This window comes from Cupressus sempervirens, chromosome 8 (genome assembly GCF_028749045.1).
Source record: "Cupressus sempervirens isolate cs-2001-9-10 chromosome 8, ASM2874904v1, whole genome shotgun sequence".
NCBI classification, from domain to species: Eukaryota; Viridiplantae; Streptophyta; class Pinopsida; order Cupressales; family Cupressaceae; genus Cupressus; species Cupressus sempervirens.
In genome coordinates, this window is record NC_143125.1 from 392,006,591 (window position 1) to 392,027,148 (window position 20,558).

Consider the following 20,558-nt stretch of genomic DNA (forward strand, 5'->3'; position numbering starts at 1 on the left):
AAGAACTCCGGACTCATTCGATTCTCATGGTCCTGAGAGTGTTCCATGAGCTTGATTTGATTTTTCGCTCCCTATAGAGATAATTGAGTTTCACACCGTGCCTCCCAAACATACTTAAGCGTCCTATTGAGATCCTCAATCTCATCTTTTTCCCTATTTGACTATGATGCATAAATCTCAGCAACCTTAAGAATATAATCATTGTCAGACAACAGATATAAGTAATCTGATTTCATAGTCTTGAGGGTTGTTTTGACCTTCTGTAAATCAGTCGCATGCTAGCAACCTTCCCCTTCCCTTGGGATCTTCCTGTAGAGCTCCTCAACCAACTCATGGGTACTATCATACCACACCAAGGATGCCATGACCATGTCTTTACTAACCTTTAGTTGATTCTGTAAGGCATGTATTTCATTGTCTCCCTACTGAAACTGTTCATTGTCTTGCAGTGTCATCCTAGGTTGTTCCTCTAAATTCATGTTCTAAGTATCATGAATATATGGTTCATGATGCCAAGGTCCCAAACTATTATTAACTTGTGTGCAATCTACTTCATTATTCTGCTTGGCAAAGCTCACCTCCAAGTCACCAATGAAGAAACCTGTACCTCGTGTAACATCTTCTATGTGATCGCGAGAAGGCTACCCATCTCTGGTAGTTGTCTGCTCTTCTATTTCAAGATCATCCAAATGATAATGCTAGTCTATCATAATTTTTTCGTTTGCAAAGAGATCCTGGACCAACTCCAAATACTTTCGTTTTTCCATATCAGTCATATTTTGCTGCCCTAGATAAAAATTCAAGTAGTCATTGAATGATAAATCATTATGGATTCAAGTAGGAAGTTCTTTTTACTCTCCATAAATGTCGAGTATTTCAGCAATGAAATTTGAATTTCGGACTAACTGCTCTTGTGGCTTCATAGTAGCTTTCTTGATATTATCCAAATCCTTTCCCATTGCTTAAAGTTGTTATCCTGTTACCATGAAACTAATAAACAGCTATATTATGTTCTATTCTTCATAATATGAATTCTACAAATTAGAGTCACAGTGACCCTTATGAAAACTCAACCCTTACTAACCACACAACATTAGTTCATGGGCTTGCATGCTGAAAGTCTTCCAAGTGGGGAAGATATAATCTGATTCAAATTATACAAAATAACCTTCCCTGTATGATGTTATTGATGTGATTGTAGGTTGGGAGGTATTTGCATCAATGAGAGACTCCAACTAAATCTATCGTCAATACCTTCAGAGATTGACTGAGAACCCTGTCAATAATACAGTCACTCAACACAAGTTTTTGTCCTTCTGCAATACAGATAGCAATCCATTGTCCACAACAATTTAACTGACCTCGAGCAGGCACCCTTCACTCCAATGTATTGTTCCTACTGTTACCTCCAGATTTGACATGATATGTTACAGCGATAACCATGTAACAGCTACTTCCATCATGTGTTCTTTTATTTCCACGAACTGAATGATCTTTTCCTATAAGAATGTTTTGAAAAAAAAAATTATGTCGAATGTTGTTGTCTTCTACAGAATAAACTGAATCTTTTGAACATGTCAGTTTCTTCCCATTTTCTTCAAAATGTCCATACATACGTTGCAGAATAGAACTTCAGGCTTATGGAAAGTCCAACATCTTAACCTTGCGATCTTTAGCAAACAACAGTACTCTTCTCCAAAGGTGAATATATATGATAGAATGAGGATAAGAAGAAGATGCCAAGTTGTTTCAGCAGTGGTCCGGTACTCTCAAGTTACAATGATCAAACGGAATCGTATTTCTCTCTCGAAAGCTAAACGACTCTCCTGTGGTTTCTAAGAATTCCCCTTAACGTTTATACCTCCTACATCTGGTGACAATGACTAAAGATTTCCTTGTTGCAAGCGCTACGATTTCTCCAAAGAATGTAATGACCATAATCTGAATTATACACTGCAAACAATATATGATTTTCTACCAAGATTTGTCTCACTCCTCAAATGTTTCCATCTTGGTTTCTAACGGCACATACTTTATACGAAAGTTATTTTTATTCCTTCTAACTACTTGAAGACTTGATTGTGTTCAAAGTTGGCACTGCTAACTATTCGGTTCAATTTGTTTGCTATTAAAGTTATAGATGTTAATGGAGTTTGAATATCATTCTCCCGTCGTCTTTCTTGGTTCGAACTAAACCTGGTGGGTAACGTCTTTGCCAGGATACCATGCGTTACTTTGACGCATGTCTACAAGCAATTATTTTATTTTATTTTTGCCTATATTGCCACGTATTTCCTGCGATACAACCTAATACTTCACAAGATTACCTTTCCCATTCACTGCTAGTCATTCATGACAAACCGTCGACACGTCACTTGAGACAATGTATTCTATTAGTTTTAGCAGGCTCTTCGTTTCTTCCTCTATTCGTCAGGTTCTAACAATTTCTTTGCAAATATTTAATTATACCTTTAGTGAATCTCCCGCCAACATTCCCAACTCATGCATTGCTTTTCCATGATATTGGATGCAGAAATAAACTATTCTAAACTCTTTCCAATTGAAACACGCACTCCTTCTATTCAATCAATTCATATTGTCATGACTTTCTTCTTAGAATTTCACGGTGCAGCAACAGTTATTAAAAGTAGCTCCCTGTATATTGTCAAAACTCTAGCCCCCTTTGAGATCGGCCACGAGAGCACATCACATAAAAGAAAATATTAAAGTAACAATTCAGATTTATGGGATTAGCAAAGCTTTTATCTTCTTATCACCACTAGAAGAAATGCACTTCCCTTGATCCACATTGCATATTAATTCGTTGCCAACCCATAGAAATTCCGGAAGTCGTGTTCTCCCAATAACTTCCAAGAACACAAATATCACTAGGAAGACATTTGTTCATCACTGTATTGCCATCCTAAGTATTCTCGTGCCCTTGTAGCAGACGTTCTTGAAATTGACGACAACAACTCATACACACATGCTTTCCAAAACATTGCTACCTCCTTCCTCTGAAATGGACATGAAATCTAAACCCGTCATGCAAATACACCAGAACCTTCACAAAACCTTCCTTTAGCATGTATATCCACCAAACTTGTAAGCTAACTGATTTTGGATAAGTCTCTAGATACTGAGGTAGTGAACTGACAGGCCTTCCAACGTGTAAGGAAATGGCCTCGAAAAGTGAACTTGTTTATTTTGTTATTTGCAATCTTGGGGCAATTCTGGTAGATGATAATCATTTGAAAACTCCATGCATATTACAAATGGACTCACTTGGGAACCACACAAGTCTCAGAAAGGTCATCCAAGGTTACTTGCAGGAGGGTGTGCCCTATAAATGCTTTGTCTTGTTTCCTGCAATTACCTCTTTTTGATAAAACCCTTATGCTAAAACTATCTCTGATAGAAATTTCAGAACTATGTAAAATCGTATACTAATTAAATATATGCCACTAAGTTCTGATCAAACTTCTGGCTGTACCCAACAAAGTGGTAGGAAATAGACTCTAATACCATTGTAGTATCCCTACCGGATATTTGTTGTTTTCCCTTATAAACAAAATAATCAGAACTAAAACCTTGCAAATGTATTCTAGCACAAATGAATCCAGTACAATAGCTGACAAATGCTTAGCCAGCTTCTTATTAATTATAATACTCAAACTTAGATATAGGCAAATGGAATACAATACGATATTTAAATCAGAAGATTCTCCATAAATTAATAACCAGTTCCTTTCAAAATAATATTTAGGATTTTAAGCATAATGAATTGCATTACGAACTTATAATGTTAAAACCAGAAACTTCCATACAACTCCACAAATACGTTATTGCATTATACAACAGCAATACAATAACCACTACAAAAGCTCAATCCTAAATACAAATTTAACAGTTAGATTGGAATGCTAGAATAAGAACCTGTAAGCGCAAATGAAACACCTAAATTGATGTTTCCTAGGACAATGAGTTTGCGTCCACTGTCTGTTAGCATGAGGGGCTACGTCCTCCAACTAGCTAAAAGCTGAAACTTTCTGAGACTCTCGCAAGAGAGAAAACTAAACTGAATAATAAAATCAAGCATGCCCAACAATGAGCCTCTTTACCCTTTTAATACACAAACCAAGACTCTTCGACTCCTCTTTGGTTTTCGTCTTATTCCCTTGTGGCTCTTCAACTTCCCTAAGGTATTTCGTCCTGTTCCTCCTTGACCCTTTGTCCTTTGTATAACATTAAATTGACTTTTTTAATATTTTGCGTCTATGTCTCAGAGTCAATTTTAATATTATATAGAATAAGACTTCAATTTTTTAAATGTCCCAAAAGGGAACATTACACCCACCTGGTCCATTACGAGGTACCCTTAAATAAGACATTAAATTATTTCGCAGCTACATTCCGCAGCTCTATGTAAGAGGTTTTATTTGGGAGGATCCCAAAATAATAAATCTGTGAAAATACTTAAATTTGACAACCCAAATCTAACAGTCTTGATTCCTAAAATAGAAAGCTAGAGTTTCAGAGACAGAAGTCTTTAATAGACAGAAAATCCAAGACAAGTGCAGAGAAATGTGTATCTGAAACTCTTTAAAAATAAGCTAATATAGTTTCTGAGATCCAACATTTGTAGTGCAAGAGAAAATTCAAAATTTCTAGAAACTAAAGCTGTAACCTCTATAAAAGAAAGTTCCATAACTGTTGACAAAGACCTGAACTTTTTCTCTTTCTGACAACTAGTAATGAAAACAAAAAGTTATATTACTAAATAATAAAATATTAATGAATGCTACCTTTAAGAGAAAAGAACTTTCCTAAGAGGTTATGAATGCCAACTCCACACCCATCCAGGGCAATCTGGACATTGTTTTGGTGTAGCACAGTTTACAGACTTGTTCCCATAAACTGCTTTCCACCTATTGGAAAAAATCCATCATTATCTATCTTCAACACCTTTAATTTATTTTCTATCTGGTTCTCAACAAAAACTTTGAACTCTTTGAAATTCAAATAGACCTAGGGTTTTTGCCCCAAGAATACTGATTTCTTGAAAAAATCATCAATAAAAAGTGCATTAAATGATAATTTATTGGAAATGGTACATACATCCAGACCAAATACATAATTGTAAATCAAATATAAATTTCCTACAAATTTGGCAAAGATTGCATAAAAGTTAACCTGATATTGTTTTCCATATATGGTTCCAGAAATATCAACTCAGTGTTTGTATTTTGAAGTCCTTAGGCCTTTCTCACCAATGTGACCCATACGCTCATGCCACAACATGAATCTTCTCATTTTCTATTAATATTTCATGATTCCCTAATTAGGATGATCAGAATTATCACACTCAATGGTGCTACTATCCAAACAGAACAAAAGCCCAAATAAACTCTCTTCAATAATCATGGCCCCCCACAATATGTTGCATCCCTCTATGTTGAAAACCACCCTCATACAAACATCATTCAATTTACTTACAAAAAAGGTATCACATCAAACCAATAATATGCAAAACATGGGAGACCATTTTGATCCGTCTATTCCAAGTGTGAGTGGAATTTTCCTTGACCAATGATTTTGAGAGATAATATATCTTCCGAGTAAATTTGTCCACCTTGCGACATCTCATAATCTAGAAGCTGCTCCCTGTTGAAAGTCATGAGAAAGAAGCACCAAAATAAATACACCATGCATCGAACTCCTATTTTGCTTCCCTTTCCTAAAGTTTTTGATGAGCCCAATCTTACCATAGTTTGAAGATTTTACCTTGGATCTCCCTTTAGATTTAGCATGCTCAACCTTCTTCTTTCCCTTTCCCTTGTCCTTCACAATATTCAACAATTGAAGCATCTCTGCTCAATTTCGTCTCATCTCCTCTGAAATATTGCACCCCTACCTCAACAAGCTTTAGCTTTAAATTGTGGTACAGATTGACATAACCAAGTTGTCCATGTATTAAGCAAAGAACAAATGAGGGCTATGGACTGGTCGTCCTAATCCATTTTCACATCCACAAATGCTAACTAATTCACCACAATGTTAAATACATTCAATTTATTTGTCATAGAATCTATATCACTGATCTTCAAGGAGTAAATATTATTCCAAAGGAAAAGCTTGTTTACAAGGCACTTTGTCCAATACAAGTTCTTGACTTCTTCTAGATACCCTCGATGGTGATTTCTCTCAATCCATTCAAGAGCACTGAATTTGCAAAGAAAAGCCCAACAAACCTCATTGCTTTCTATCCTCTACTTGTCTTCATCTTTCATGCTGGAGGGTTATATCTTACTATTACTACTCTTAGATCTATATGTTATGAACCCTTTTTGGGACATTAGGAAATTAAGGACATATTCATGTAATATTAAAATTGACTTATAAGAGCATAATGTAACTTAATTGACAGGGGTCAATGTAATATTGTGGGCAAAGGTGACAAAGGAGGAAAACGACGAAAAGACAAGAGAAGTCAGCTGAAGAGTCACTGTTTGAGCATTAAAGGAGGAAGTCTCATTCATTTTCAGCAATGTTTGGTTATTGGTTTCAGATCAGGTTTCTCTTGGAGAAACGTGGAAGCAAGCTGCTTTCATTTTGAAAACAGCTTTGAGGAAGAAACGCTCTAGCCAAACAATGGCAGACGAGAACCCATTGTTCGGGGGAGACATCATTTCAAGTGTCTCATTTGTGCTTACACCTATCTTTATTGTCCTATCTGACTGTCTTTTGTTGTATTTAAGGTTGGGAAACATTACGTTCTTGTATTGCTGGTTTTTATAATACAATAGCAAATCTGAAGTTGTTTGGAGCTAAGTATTTTAATGAGCATCTACTAATTCATTTGTCGGTTTCTACTGTTGGTTTTATGTGCATGAGCTATGTATCATGTTCTGAAGTTTATTTGTGAGTAAATTTGGGAAAATATCCATCTGGGATATTATAGTGGTATCAAAGCATCGAACCTACCATCCTGTTGGGCATAATCAGAAATCAAATTTGAAGAATCTCTATTTAATTCAAAAATATTTTGATAAGAGTTTTGCAGAATATTTTTAAGATTGAATATTTCAGCTTGAATTGAATGTCATGGAAGAAAATTTCTCCTGGCATCAAGGAGATACTTTTAAGTCTTAAGTTTTGGCAAGTTATTAAAGACAAAGAAGATTAGTAACGCACGAGTTTGTCGGTGAGATGAATTTGGGAAATATTTCTTAGAAGCCTAAATGTTTAAGAATTGTATAAGCTTCTTTTGTATTTAAAGTTGGAATTTTAGTGTTGCAATTTTTTTAAAATTTGTGAAGAGCAATGAATTAGGTCATCATAAGGAAAAAGTGTAAATTAATTAACTATTTGGCAAAAGACAAGTCATGGAATGTAAGCTATTAAGATAAATATTTGTCTTTGATTAAAATGCTTCTATTGGCTGAACCATTTGAAGGTGTATCGTCTTGGCAGAAATAAATTACCCATTCCTATGAACAAATTGGTCAAATATTTATAAAGTTTGGCTCACCCAAAATTAATTAAATATCGGCTTCCCATTGGTCCATTAATAATGGACTTAATTGGATGTTCAAATATTCATGGAGTCTCTTTTCATGGACGAATATTAATCCACATTGGCTGACAAATAATTATTTGCTCAATAAACTTTCAAGCTCCTTAGTATATTATATATTGGCGATGAAATATTTGTTCTCATTCACTCAATGAAATATTTATCAAGCATACCATTACAAGTTCCGTGCACAATACAAATTTAAGGTAATTTTCAATAGGTTTCGTTCGGGTATAATTTGTAGAGTGTTATTGGAAGTTGGATCTCTAAGGAAATATTATTGCTGAAGTTGTAGGTGGTCTTTGGCCATTTAGCCTTCATCTCTTGTTTGTGGGTGCTCTGAGTCTCATCGTATTTTAATCAACTTGGTAAGGATTACAAGGAATTGTTTTGGAATACATAAGCTAAGATGACTTGCAAATCTCATGTATAAGGAGCATCGGTTGGACACATACTGTGAGCAACCATTGAGGGTAGGAGGCATTTATTAGTTGAACAGAGATTGCATGAGATTCAAGGCTCCATCCTTGAACCAATTGGCTCCTAGTATTTACCTTGTGTTTTGACATCAACAACTCAGATTACAATGCATTTTACTGGTTCCCCATAAGCAGCAGTTATTTGATTTCGTGAGTTGATACCGACATATAGTGGATAGTGTGTATTAATGCTGCATATTTGGACTGATAGATTATCAATATCTTCTGAACAATAAACAAGGTAGGCACATATTCACTATGCCTTTTCAATTTTCTTTTTGAAGATCAATAAAAAAGAAGATTGAAACTATTACTCATTCAAGCATTACACTTTGAATTGTTACCCTTGTGTACCTTCAATTATCTTGTCAGAGAATCATATATTGTCTTCTTGTACATAATGGTCTTTACATTCTCTGGATAAATTGTAGTGCTAGAAAAAGAAATGACAGTAGCTTTCAAAAAACTGAAGCAACATGTTATTTGGAGGTAACTTCTTGATTATGTTGGAAGAACATGGTTAAGTCCCAAACATCAACAGTAGAAAATTGCAATGTTGGTAGGTAGAAAAGAAACGCGTCTGACATACATATGTAGAAGTGTTACATCTGATGCTATTGCGTGTGGGAGAACTTTAGCTGGGAGTTGTTGGTGGAGAAGTATAAAAATTCAACTACAGGAATTTTTCGTCTGTCTTAATTCCTAAAGGTAGAAGAATGCACGTGGAAATTTTTTATATGCCTGTCTATTCTAAAGGTATTTTCCACATAATAGTCCTCATTCACGGGAATAATTATGGTTAGGATTTTGTGCAACTTCACCTTTTAATGCAGATAGAGATTATGCCAAAACATAAATAAACTCAAACAATCTGGTGTTGGAAATCTAGTGGGAAAGTAAGATGTTGAGAGGGGGGGTGAATCAAGATCTTCAAATCTTTTACCACTTCAAACATAAACCATATTTAAACTTAATTCACCACACATCTCAACCTTAACCTTAATCATGCATCATAATAACATTTAATATCAGATCTAACATCTACTTGCATGAATTAAATACATAAACAAGTAATCAACACATAACACAGAATTTGGTAAGGCAGAAACCCTCCAAGCTGAAGGTAAAACTACGGTGGGGATGGCAGTTAAAAGCTTACAAGATTGTTAAGTCTACCTTGACTAAAGGATTTAAACTTCACAATTAAGTGAGTACTCTGTTAAGAGATTTACAATAGGCCTATTATGACCACTCCATTAAGAGATTCACCTAATACAATTGATAGAATGTAACGGTACCTTGATCCTTTGGTTTGCACTAAAATGCTGATAACAGATCTTCTCTATCCAAATTGTAATCACCTCACTATGACTGATTTGAAATATCTCCTCACTACACTTCTCGGTCACCTTACTTCACAACTTGCTCATTCTCCTTCAGCTTCACATATACACATAACTTTAATTCACAACAACAATTTATGTCTTAAAACCCTTATGTTATAGCCATCTCACAAAGCTTCTAGATCGCAATCAACGATCCGCATTCATCCTTTTTGCCATTTTAACTTTCCATTTTTCTGATTGGTCCATCATACCGCATAGGGATTAATGATACGTAATCACATGCATAGTTACCTCCTTGATTAGCTCCTCGAACTTAAAAACACAATTCATGCTCAGAAAAACAGTTTACATAAGATTTTGTGCCATTCCAAACTAATATACTCAAATTGTATAACTCGGCACTTATACCTTCCTGACGCTCGGCCATGCTTATTTCTTCATGTTGTCCCTCAACATAAACTACGCTCAGTTATACTCATTTAACCTCTGAACTGCTCAACTGATATGTAGCACTAGGCAGCAACTGGAATGCTCAGCGACAATTGATGTGCTCGGCAACTACGTCTGCCTCGGCACATGCTGAACTTGTATACTTCTGCTCTATGTAGCTCGGCCTTAATAGTGGCTCGGTCACAATTGTTGACCAACCAACTCTACCTTGTGAATGACAAAGTGTTTAGCACGAGTTGACAATACTAAGATTGCCTTTAGGGTTAACTTCTGGACACTGTAGTTAAAATCCATTCAGAGGACATCACCGAAAATCAGTATTTAGATATTAATATGCCATCGTTGTCCTTTGGATTCAAACTGAAGCCTTTAGAGATATCTCAACGATCACAAAATTAATGAGCATATCAAAAGACTAATTTGGGGGTCGATTCAATCAGTTTTGACGCGTGTTTATTTTGCACACTAATATTCCTTGATTAAGTGTTGTTAGAAACTTTTATGATGGGAATGTTTAGGAAGTATACTAGTAGAGGATTATTCCAAACTGCCAATTAATTTTCTTTTAGGTGCCATGAATAATTGGAGATGGAGATTTTAATGATTTTTTATGATATTTTAGTGGGGACCTGTATATTCTTTGGAACCCCTCAAACAACTACAAACTAGAGGTTTTATATTTAAGGCAGCCACTTATTTCAAAGCGTATTTTTTGTTGCTGAAGGTTTACAGTAGTTATTAATCAAACAATAGCTGTATGAACCATGATTTTTTACTCTCCACTTTAAGGTCGCAGAAATTATTGGAAGTGCTAAACTTATTTAGAAGTTTCCATTCAATACCTTGACATCGCCATCAACAAATATATCTTGGAGAATCTGCTGAAGATTAATAAGGTATTGAATCTTCAATATAAGGAAAAACGCTTCAATAGGCCAGTTCAAACACATTCAGAGACTGAATGTTGAATGAAGAAACATCTTGCACAGATTTGCTATAGAGGGCACCTTTTCTTGGTTCAAAGAGTGATTCACCTGGTTTGAGGTGCTTCTAGTTGATTGCTTGTACAGTTTTACAACAGACACACACACACATATATATATAGCTGGACTAGTGAAAGGAAGTGTAAAGGTACATTCAAAAGAAGGGATCTCTACAGGGGTAAGTAGTTTATAAATTTTTTTGGCTTATAAATTTTTCTAGCAGAACAAATTCGTGAAGAAAAGCTCTACAGTGTAGAACGGAAACTTGCAGGTTTGTCTTCAACTATAGATCTGAGAAATTTGAACCATCAACTGTCTTTAAGCTAAAAAGAATATGCAAACATCCAAATCATTGCAACACAAGAGATATCCTAATGGTCTTCTGATGATAATTTATCACTCAATAGCTCACGCGTTGTATTAATGATAGTAATTTGCTACAGAATTAGAAAACAACACGAATATTCGCTAGCCAACATTAAGCTTCCACAATCATCGATATTGACCTCTATAACCTCTTTCTTTTGGTAACCACAACCACATGGACAGTAGATTAGAGGGCTGCAATCTTGACATCATAACCTAATGAATATCAAGCTCTGCTTGAAAAATTCTTCCAGTTCCAAATACTAATATGCCTTGTATATATTTTTCGTGTTCATGCCTTGAGAATAGAACTGTTGGCTAAATATCCTTTGGGCCCACCATCTGAGGCATAAAGAATTAATGTGCAATACAATAGACTTTATTGTGCATATAAATATTTAACCTTCGACCTTAGTTCTCATTTATTGATTCTAGGAACTGTGGGATATGGGCCCATACACCTCTATTGCGACTCTATTTTTCAATCCATGTCAAACTTTTTGACCAATATATCCCGGCACCGGTTATATGAAGTCATGTCAACACAAACTATTTGCACAATATTCTAAATACATTATTCAATCGGCACATTAATAACTCCGATAATACAATTTTCTATAATTCTATCTCTAAGAAACCCTTGTGAAATTTCAGATTATATCCAACAGGATGGCAGGTTCGAAGTTCTAATACCACTATAATATCCCAATAGAATATTATCTCCAATTCTTTTCAAAATAAATTTCACAACATAAACAAATAAATGGTGTAATGTAAACCAGCAATATAACCAGTAAATTCTCATTAAAATGTCTCAAAATATGTTATTGCATTATACATCAGCAAAACAATAACCAAATATCAAGTCTAATCTTAAATACAAAAAATACAGTTAGATTAGAAATAACAATAAAATACACCTGTAATCCCAAGTGTGAATTCTGATATGAATCCACCAGATAAATGAATCGGGGCTATATCCAATCCACCCAAGAAGAGCCTAAAGGTTTCCGTCCTCAGGATCCTCAACAAGAGAAAGCTAGTAGCTTCCCAAAGTTCTCCAAAGAGAAACCAAAAAATAAGCCTCAAATCCAAGCATAGTTGAAAAATGAATGAGATTCCTCTTTTAATGCTCAAAAGTAACTCTTCAATTGCCTTATGTCTTTTTGTCTTGTTCCCCTTTTGTCACTTTGGCCCACTTTATAATATTAAATTGACTTCTTTTTAAGTATTTATATTATGTTCTCATAAGTCAACTTAATATTACATGAACTTGTCCTTAATTTCTTGATGTCATAAAAAGGGGACATTATGGTACTTCTGTGAGTTGGTTCATTTGAAGCAGTCTGGTAGATTAGAGAGTTACATCATCAGTGAGTTCTAGGGGCACTCAGTTATGGTCTATGTTATCTCAAAGCACAGACGAGTGATGTTATTTATGGAGGGATTGATTGAGCCACTCCGTGGATGGATGAAGTCATTAGACCCCTCTTCTTTACAGAGGCGATGAGGAAGGCACGAAACATAGAGTCATCTTCTCGAAGAAAGGTTGCTTTGAAATCTTTTGTTCCTTTGCCTGTTGATGAGGAGCCCCCACAAGTTGTTGAGGAAAAGGAGAAGCCAGCAGGGAAGTTTGACGATACATCTAGAGAGGACCTACGAAGGAGACAGCTTTGCTTTTGGTGCAAAGGGCCTTTCTCTGAAGGTCATACTTGTGCTTTGAGGCTAAAGGAAGCAATGAATCATGGCATGTGGGCTTATACCGATATTGTTGAGAGAGTCATCACAATAACCTAAGGATGAGGATGGGGATGGAGATGGTCATAGTGGCAGTAGAGTATGCACTGTGATGAGTATTTACAGTCTATATTTGACTTGCATGTTTAGGACTTATTTCGGATGCAAAGTTGGTCGGTGCCTAAGTTGGATTATTTGCAGGATGATTGGGTAGGTACAGTAAAGGAGAGAATGCTGAGATCTCCAATGGACTTGTCTTTTAGTGATGTCTTGACTTCTATATCATTAGCGCAGGTGTTTGGTGTTATGTTGCAGGTCACGTTATTGGCTCTAATGATGGTACTAGCATGCAGTTGGTTCAATGTTAATAGGGATATCACATGCTTCTTATGCCTAATTGCTTGAGGACAAACAATCTCGGGAAAGGAGGACTATAATGTCCCCATTTTTGGCGAGTTTCTACAGATGATCAAGTCAATTCATTACAACCCTTGCAAGCTAACAAGATTATTTGGGGGTCTCAAAGGTGGACTACAATTTTTAATAAGTCTATTTCGAGTAGTTGCCATTTTTGGCAGTGTATATCGAAGCATCACAGTTGATTGTCACCTGCATTGGATGAGGCTAGTTATTGCATGAGCTCATATTTATTTATTATTTATTAAAGTTCCATTATTCTAATAGCAATTTATTATAATAATGTTATAAACTAATGTTGTGTTGGTGAGGCTTCATAAGTGAAGTTGCAATTGGGAAACTTTGTGCTAATGGGGGTTATAAATATGAGTTTATTTTGATGGAAAAATCACCCAATCATTTGACTATCTATTTGGCTTTTGTTGCCTTTGTAACAATTTTGAGTTCGTGGATTTTTGTGCCCTTGCTAACGTATAGGGGTTCAGCATTGGGTTTTGCATTGTGGATCAAAATCTAAGGTTCACTATTGTCTTCTTCTATTTCCTATTGTGTCTGAAAGAAGGTTATTCTTTTGATATCTTCTGAGATTGTAATGTTTGTAGCTAAGGAGAGTTTTGGAGCTAAGAATTGTTCTAAGTTTGCCAAGGCCTATAATATCCCTGTCATTAAATAAAATAAATTAATAACTTTATTTCGGGTCCCAATTGATTTTTGTATATCTTGGGCCCATCTTTAATTTTCCGTAAGTATAAGTGTTTGTCATGGCATGTGTCAACACGTTTCTCCCTCGGGAGTTTTCCTCTGACGAGGTATATATGTTTGTCAAATTAGTCGTTGTAGGTATGTGAATTTGGATTATTACGAATCGTGATTAGTGTTCTACTCTTCTCACCATTTTGAAAGTGAAAGACCTTCCCTATTTGGCTCACATGGTTTTGGTGGAATTCAACCCTCACCCTATTCCGTTTTGTATTCTTGGCTCAGAACTGGCAAATTGGAGCGTTATTTCCATTATCATTGTTTCCTAGTATATATAAATATAGATTCAAATCATGCACGTACACTCTATGTTAGTATTGATATCTTTGTATTTGGTCAACTACATTGTCATTGAAGGAAGCACAATTCCTCAAGCCCATTTCTATTCATTTCTCCTTGCTCGCAATATCACCCCTTGGTAATCATCATTCCTCACAGTTTGCAATTCTATATGCCTTTGGCGCTTTCATCTATATGGCCAATAGTTTGTACGCCACCAGTCCCTTTTGCTTGTATGATCAATAACCCCGTATGGTATCCCTATTGCACCATATCCTTGCCACTGCAAGACATCCATCCCCTTCGAATCGAGTTCCCCTTCGAATCAAAATCACCCTCGGACTGAGTTCCCCTTTGAGTTGAGTTCCCCTTCGGACCGAGTTCCCATTCAGACCGAGATTCCCTTCAGATCAAGATCCCATTCAAATTGAAATTGCCTTTGGATTGGCATCCCCTTAGGACTGAGATTGCCTTGTGACAAAGATCGCCTATGGCCAAGATCATCTTGGGAACATTACAATGCCCAGCACTTACATTGTTACCTATTAGGAGTATTACAAAGTAATTGGTAAACATTTGCTTAATATTAACAGAGACCAAGAGGTCAATATATACAAAAGAATAAAATGATGTTTCCTTAGGAAACGATCATAAAGAATAGAGACATTCTATTCTAACTAAAAGAAAGCTAAAGAAAGCTAACAGAAAACTACAGACTAACTAATATTAGAAACATTCTAATATTTACAATAGATAACCATTAACCAATAATAGAAGCTAATCTATTATTGTAAAACTCTCCCTTAATTGTTAATCTAACCACAACACCAAGTTGTCCTCTAAATTTAACAAACTTATCAGGACCAGGAGGCTTGGTGAGAATGTCTGCAATCTAATCTGTGGTAGGAACATACTGAAAATCTAGTCTTGTCTTCAACTAGTTATCATATGTAGTGACAGTGAACGTCCACATGCTTGGTTCATTCATGGAAGACAAGATTTCATGCTAACTTGATAATGCCTTTATTATCAACAAACAAGGTGGTCAGTCTTGTTGGTGATATCTGCATATCCCCAAGCATTTGACGAAGCCAAATAGCTTCACAACCTACCTTGATTGTCCCTTTGTATTCAGCCTCTATAAAGGAGAGAGAAACTGCCTACTGCTTCTTACTAGTCCATGTGACGGCACCGGATCCCAAACTGAACACATATCCAAAAGTTGATTTTTTATCGTCAACAAAGCTTGCCCAATCTAAATCTATGAACCCACTGAATCTAGGATTAGAACTTCGAGAGTAAAGAAGTCCATAATCTGAAGTGCCCTTCACATAACGAAGCACATGCTTTGATGCCATCCAATGATCAACCTTGGGAGTTGACATAAAGCATGAGATGTAGCTAACTGCGAAGCTGATATCAGGCCTAGTAGCAAAGATGCAAATGAGGTTGCCTACTAGTCGCCTGTATGTACTATCATCAACAGGAGGAGAATCAGACTTGGCTAATAACTTGAGATCTTTCTCCATGAGTATAGACATAGGCTTGCAATCTTGTATACGGAGTTTGTCTAGCACAACCTTGGTATATTTGGACTGAGAGATGAATAAACCAAAAAATTGTTGCCAAACCTCAACACCTAGGCAATAATGCATGAGCCCAAGGTCAATCATATCAAAAGACTGGCATAAATTTTGTTTGATTCCCTAAATTAAAGATGTTGAACTACCAATAATGATCAAATCATCCACATAAATAACTAGAAAAATGATGTTACTATCAGTAGTCTTGATGTACAAATTTGGGTCTAAAGAACTCCTCTGGAAGCCTTGATCATTGAGGTACTTATCAATTTTCATGTACCCTACCCTAGGGGCCTGCTACAAGCTATAGAGAGCTTTCACTAATCAGAGAACTTGATGTTCTTTACCGGCAACCTTGAAACCAAGAGGTTGCATCATGTAGACATCTTAGTCGAGATCACCATTTAGGAAAGCACTCTTGACGTCCATCTAATGGACCTTCCAACCCAACTGTGTTGTCATGGCTAGAACTAATCTAACTGTGCTCATCTTTGTAGTAGGAGCAAATATCTCATAGTCAATCTTGGCGCTGAGAAAAGCCCTTTGCAAATAAACGAGCCTTGTACTTTATCCAAAGTACCATTAGATTTGTATTTGATTTTGTAACCCCGTTGTAGCCAATGGATTTCTTCCATTTGGAAGATCAAAAAAGACCTAGGTGTTATTCTTCAGCAAGCTCTGGTGTTCAAATGTCATGACCTGTTTCCCCTTTGGAATTCCTTTAGCATCAAAATATGTTTGAGGTTCAAACATACTATGAATTTTGGCCATGAGAGAAAAGTTAACAAAATTTGTAGGTTTACTCTTTTTATGAGCAGTTCTCCCAACAATGAGCTTATCATCAGGAAGATCAACAAGTGCTTAGCCCACCACTTAGGCCGAAGAGGAGAATGACCAACATTAGTATCAGGAGATGCTCTATGATCAAGTTCCTCATCAAAAGAATCTGGATCAAACTTAGGTGAAGCATCTATAAATTTGGGTGATCTTGTAGGAGAAGTCGGAGGTGTTTGTGCAAGGATCATTGGTATAACTAGAGCCGTAAGAGCTACTGGAGTCCTCCCATCAGGTGGACTTAATGGAAGCCTAACTCCCAAATCATGAGCCTTCATAGGCTGATTTGTTGGATCAAGAACATGAGAAACAAGCATGAATGGTCCTCACTACTCATCAAAGACTACATCACGACTGTACAAGAGACAACATGTCTCGGTGTCGATCAAGCGGTAGGCTTTGTAATTTGTATCCAGCAAGCATGAGTTTCTAACTGTTGGCATCCAACTTGGTGTGTGATGCATCAAGGATCCAATCAAAAGCAAGGGAACCAAAAACTTTCAAGTAATTGATTCTGGGCTTGCGACCTAACCAGGCCTCTTTTGGAGTCTTACCTTTGACTGCCACTATGGGTGATTGCTTCAAAAGATAAACTACAGTGTTAATTGCTTATGCCCGAAACTTCTTTGGAACATGTATGTATTCAAGCATGGATCGAGCCATCTCGGTGATTGTTCTATTCCGATGTTCAACTACACTATTTTGTTGTGGTGTATGGGGTGTGATTAACTGGTGTTTGATGCCATGAGTATCCAAGAAGCTAGAGAAATCATGAGTATTCTAGGGTCATCAATACTATCATAGCAATACGACACTTTTTGTTAAGTTGGAAAGTTATAGTTGTATGCAAACCATTCTTGAAAAAGCAGAATGGATTAAGTGAACCACCAATTTTATACTTTCAGTTAAGTTCATGTTGAAGCCACCTACGATAAGAAGGGAGCCTCCCCTATTGCTGAAAGGAGGGAGAAATCTTATGAGACATTGTTTAAAACTTTTAAGTCGCAATTTTGTAAGTTGTGGTCATAGTGACTTACAAAAAATTTAGCCAACTACTTTGAATGACCTAAATTCAATAATATAATTTGCATAAAATGTGAAAAAGTAATTAGTGGAGGCATATCCCATTGGAAATACCAGCTTGGAAGGATCACAAAGCATGACATAAAGGTTTGTGACAACACCATGGAAGATATAGAAAGAGAAATGATTTTCTTTCTCACTGCCCAAGAAGTGGAGAAAAATGCAATGGATAAGGACAAAATTAGCCATGAGGGCAAACATTTACGAATCTCAAGGTATCCCACTGTCTCCTTTTAAGAATCCCTTATTATTTTCTAATCACCATTATTAGTTTGGATTTTGTTAAAACAATTTAGATTCAAATAAAAATATTAAAGACCGTAATAAAATAATGTGGGTTGTGACCTTGAAGAAACATAAAGAAGCAAGAGTACTTGAGGGCATAGTGGTCTCTCTTCGTGATCCATGCATCTGCAGATCCACTATCCCCTTAGCCACTACTTTTGTTGCTTTTGGTAGACTATCATCATCAATGTCGCAGTCATCTTCTATATATAGATTTTTTGTGCACAGCAACACACCTAGAGCATAATCATCATTGGAGGCTATTGGGTAGAACAAAGATGTGCATTAGCAAGTAGACAATCAATGTGTCAATTTCTAGTATTTCAATGTCTCCTTCAATGTTGCAACAAGTCCCTATTGGCATTATTTTGCGACAGGAATTACTATGGCGGGAAAGGGCTACAAGGCACTCATGCAAACTTGAGTGGGAGGTTAATTCAATCGTTATAATTTTTAAATGTTTTACAATTTTACTTCTTTTTGTTGAATGTAAAATTTTGTTTAATCAAAATTGTGTCTTAATGTTAATTTTACTTCATGCTTGTAGGTTGCTCAAAGATGTTGTTTCTAGGGTGAAAGATGGGGGAGTACACCAAAAATTACAATAGAATCAATTTGGCTGCATTGTACTCTTTTTGTTGAATGTAAGATTTTTATTTAATCAAAATTCTGTCTTAATGTTAGTTTTACTTCATGCTTGTGGGTTGCTCAAAGACGTTATTTCTAGGGTCAAAGGCGGGGTAGTACACCAAAAATTACAATAGAATCAATTAGGCTGCATCATGCTTTCAAATGGATGGACGGATGGAAAAAGCCATAGCATCATCAATTTTTTCATCTCTAGCAAGGATCAAGAGGTCTTTTTGAAATCCTTGGAAGCCTCCAACAAGTTAACGACAACTAAAACTTTGGCTCTAGTGTTAGAGCAAGTTGTGATAGAGGTGGAAATTGATAATGTGGTGCAAATCATAAACGACAATGCAGCGGCATATGTCGCAACAAGTAGAATCCTTCAAGAAAAATATAGTACACTTTTATGGTCTCCTTGTGCAGCGCATGTGCTTGACTTTCTTTTGGAGGACATAGGAAAATTGGATTAGGTGAGACCGGTTGTAGAGGATGCAAGAAAGATAACAAAATACATCTACAATCACCCTTGGTTTCTCTACTTGATGAGAGAACACACCTAAGAGAAGGTGTCAATTAGAGTAACATCGCAAAGTATTATTACTTCTTTGACAACTTTTAAAGAAAATGTTTTTGATTCAAGCATGGCTAGACTCAAGTTATTCAAAGAAGCCTAATGGAGAAAGTGTTTCATACAACATCTTTGACAACCAATTAGCACAAACTAGTACAAAAACTACGAAGATAACTTGGAAACTTCAAATGCTCAATATTTAATTGCTTTTATATTCAAGAATCAAGCCTTTCCCTATTTATTTGTAACTCTAGCCTTTCATGGTTAATGATAGTCATTTTCTACTTTTAAGTTGTAGGTGACTGAACCCTTGAAAAGAGTTCTTCACTTGGTAGATGGGGATCAAACCCCAATGGGGTATCTTTGTGAGGCCATAGATAAGGCCAAAGAGGCTATAAAATAAATTTACACAATAAGGAGTCTAAAATTTGACCCCTAATGGGAAACTATTGATAGGAGGTGGAACAATCAGCTCCACTAACCCATTCATGTGGCGGCATACTTCCTCAACCCTTGTTTTTGTTTCTCTCCATCCTACTTGAATCTCAATGGAGAGGTCATGGAGGACCTCACCAAATGCATGGAAAGGATAGCATCCGAGGTTGAGGTAAGGGACCTCATTATGCCCAAATTGGAAGTGTATCAGAATGCAAGGGGCAAGCTATTCTCTTTAGAATTGGCAAAGAGAGGAAGACACACTCGAACCCCATGTAAGAACCCAAACTAGGCAGATTCTAGAAAATAAAAAAAATTGTCTTGGTGTTGTTTGTTTTGATGAAATAATGTGGTATATTTGCAATGTCTGATAAGACAATATAATGCAGCAAATAAAAGATATTACAATAATAACTTTTCAAAAAAATACACAGCTGAAAATTTCATATTTTTATAACAGCTTGAATACTCAAAATTTTCACAATATAATGACGACCTAGCTCATTGAATAAAACCCTACCACCTAAAACAATAATACCCACAAAAAACTAGGAGTTACAGTTTATGAACTCCCATGTAATGCATGCCTTGAAACACTTTGAAAGGATGAATATCAACAGCTGATGAAATCTTCAACAAACAAATGCTTGTAATCTGATTTATAATTATAGCAATAATGTATTTAGGATCTGCAACTGATAAACCTTCAAACACATACTCAAACATTATCCAAAATCTTCAAAAC

The 20,558-nt window shown here is 36.1% G+C and overlaps 1 protein-coding gene across 25 annotated transcripts in view; it reads right to left on the bottom strand.

Moving 5' to 3' along the window:
* Positions 1 to 20,558, bottom strand: part of LOC149542936 (pto-interacting protein 1-like) — a 206,594-nt gene that overhangs the window by 178,754 nt on the left and 7,282 nt on the right. For 2 of the 25 annotated variants that reach the window (XM_089797873.1, XM_089797865.1), the window contains exon 1: positions 4,806 to 4,923. The exons of 22 other annotated variants lie outside the window; for them this stretch is intronic. The gene's annotated coding sequence lies outside the window, so the exon portion shown is untranslated. Of the gene's footprint in view, positions 1 to 4,805; positions 4,924 to 20,558 lie in introns of those variants that run through there. One more of the 25 variants, XM_089797859.1, reaches the window with a different exon arrangement.